The following is a 3,150-nucleotide window of genomic DNA, read 5'->3' on the forward strand; positions in this document are numbered from 1 at the left end:
TTAAGAGTTGGTTTGGGACATTGTATGTTTGAGATGTCTATTATCTAGCTAAGGAGAGATTTAGATATTCAATTTGGAATTTAGCGGAGAGTATAATGAAAAGGACATGAGATTTCATGGGGTACATTTGGAATTACAATCATATTATAAGACTTTGACAATACATTTAACCTCTCTGAGCTCTGGTTTCCATATTTGTGGATGGTAAATTATATTACCCATATTTCCATTGCTTATTGCTTTGTAACAAATCACCCCAAAATATAGTGGTTTAAAACAACAATTATTATTATTATTTTTTTTTATTCTGTGGGGTGGAGCTCAGCTGGGTGGTTCTTCTTTTGGTTTTGCTTGAATACCTTATACAGCTGCATTCAGGGAGCTTGGCTAGGGCTAGAATAATCTAAGATGACCTCTCAGGCTCCAGAGCCTCATTGCACGTGGCCTCTCGTCAGCTAGTAGTTTAGCCTGAGCTTTTTAGGTTGCAACTAGATCTCAAGAGGACAAATCCAATGTTTAAGCACTTATCCAGCCTCTGCTTATATCATGCTTGCCAGTGTCTCATTAGCCAAAGCAAGTCATATGGCCAAGCTCAGAGTCATCACAGAAAGAATACATAAGGGTGTGAATACTGGGAGGTGTGGCTTATTGGGGACCATGATGTAAGCGTCTACCACAGCTGATTTGACTGGGTTTTTGTGAAGATTAAATTGTCTGCCACGTGGTAGATACTCAATAAATATTGGCTGTTGGGCTTCCCTGGTGGCGCAGTGGTTGAGAGTCCGCCTGCCGATGCAGGGGACACGGGTTCGTGCCCCGGTCTGGGAGGATCCCACATGCCGTGGAGCGGCTGGGCCCGTGAGCCATGGCCGCTGAACCTGTGCGTCCGGAGCCTGTGCTCTGCAACGGGAGAGGCCACAGCAGTGAGAGGCCCGCGTACCGCAAAAAAAAAAAAAAAAAAAAAAATTAGTTGTTATTATTAAGATGTAACAACCTTAAAAATCAATCCCCATGACCATAAGGATTATTCCTATTTTACTTATAAATATACAGGGGAAGAAAATTAACCTGCTTTCTTACCTCTTTATTATCATCTTCTCTAGCAGATGTAGTTCTGTAGTTCTCTAGCAGAAGTAGTTCTGTAGTTTTTTTTTCCTTTGTGCTCAGTCGTGCTGCTTAATAGATGGTTTGTGATTATTTAAATCCAGCAAAGATGTAGTCTAATATTCTGATTTTGAAAAAGTAAAAATTCTCCTATATTCTCACTAAAAATGGCTTTGAAATCAAAATGTAAAATCTGAATATTAATGATTAAGATTAATCATTAATTAATGATTAACATGAATCATTAACAAAAATCATTAATGATTCTTCCAAACATAAAAATTGTTTGTTGATTTTAACCTAAGTTCATTATAAATCCTTGTTTCCAGCTATAATTCTCCTACTATTTCTTTGCTATTTGATATTTTTTTTCCCCTATATCGGTCACATCAAGGTCACTATAAATATTTCAATAGTGAATGAAAAAATCACTCATGCTTTACCAATAGCTCTTCTCAACAAGCAAACAAGCAAACAAACAAAAAACCCACAAAGCAATGCATTGTTTAGCAGGGACAATGGGATGTATAGATGCTGTTTATTTATTGTTTTTCCCATTCTGGGCACCAGAATCTTGACTGTAATAGTCAAGTAAAGAATCCACCAGGCCAGATATCTCTCTATAGCGATGCCCAGAAGAGTTCTGAAACTTGGGACTTTTTAACGATGGCAAAATGATTTTTGAGAATGATCGTACTTAGACTATGAATACATACGTATACACACACACACATACACACACACGCACACACACGACATGTTGTGTACAACAACAAAAGATACTATGTAGGAGAGCTTTATCACTTTGTAGGGTGAAAATACTTAGCCAGTGGCATTTGGCATGATTTCCTTTCTTCTTACATTTTATGAGCTCTGTGGATTCTGGCCCTAAATCTCAGGCTTACTTGTACTGTGAGGCCACTTCTTGATACCTATGGCAGAACATTTCTGATCTATCCACTGATATTATTTGCAAGATATTATCTCCTTGCCATTCATGTGAGGCTCTGTTTCCCTGCCACTGGAGCTCTACCTGACCTTCTGCATCCGGTGTGTGTTTCTGCTTGTGTGGCCTTGGGAAAGATCATTTATTATCTTTCCTTTGACAAGAAAAATGACTTCCTGTTTGAGATCCAAACACAAAATGCTCCATCCATGGGCAGCAGCATGACTGTTACAACATGCCCTGTGTACCCCCTCTAAACACTTCTCATCAAAGCAGCACGGGGTGCTTTCGTTAAATCACAATGCTCACAATGTTGTCTGGGTAACAATAGTAGAAGGACACGACACAAATTAAATACAGATCATTTCAGAGTCCCAGAGTTGACTTTTCCCTTCCTTACTGAATTTTTGGTGCCATTTCCATAAAAACCCATGGTTTACTTTATTCCTATGAACCAAATAACTTCCTTTCTTCACTCTATTTATAGAAATGCATTCGGAAATTACTTTCAGATTGAAACATCATTGGCCATGAAGACATATGGTTTCCTTTGTTTCATAATCACACAATCCTAGTACCAATTTATGCATTTTCCTAAAGTGAAAGGACACGGATCAAAGTTTCACCTTATCATCATACAAAAATACATGAGACAGGATAATCTCAGTTATGCCGTAGTAACAACTAACCCTGAATTTCAGTGATTTAATAAGGTATATTTCTCACTCATGCTACCTCCCAATGTGAGTCGGGTGGGGACCTCTGGTCAACAGGGTCACTCAAGGACCTCGACTGGCAGAGGCATCATCTTGACTCATGCTTCCATGGTTATCCAGGCAGGGAAGAGGGGATGTGGCAAGTTTTGCACTGGCCCTTAAAGCTCCTTGCCAGAAGTGACATGCCACGTCACTCATATTTCACTGGCCAAAGCAAGTCATATGGCCAAAGCAAGCCTATCTTCAAAGGGGGAGAAATGAAAACCTATCCTGTTTCCAGTGGGAGAAGGACTGGACTGTGTGTGAACAACCCCAGGGACGGCCACAGCACTGAAGAAAAAATCAACCTCACCAGAAATCAAAGAAGTCTAAAATCTCTGAAGA

This window comes from Tursiops truncatus, chromosome 4 (genome assembly GCF_011762595.2).
Source record: "Tursiops truncatus isolate mTurTru1 chromosome 4, mTurTru1.mat.Y, whole genome shotgun sequence".
Lineage (NCBI taxonomy): Eukaryota > Metazoa > Chordata > Mammalia > Artiodactyla > Delphinidae > Tursiops > Tursiops truncatus.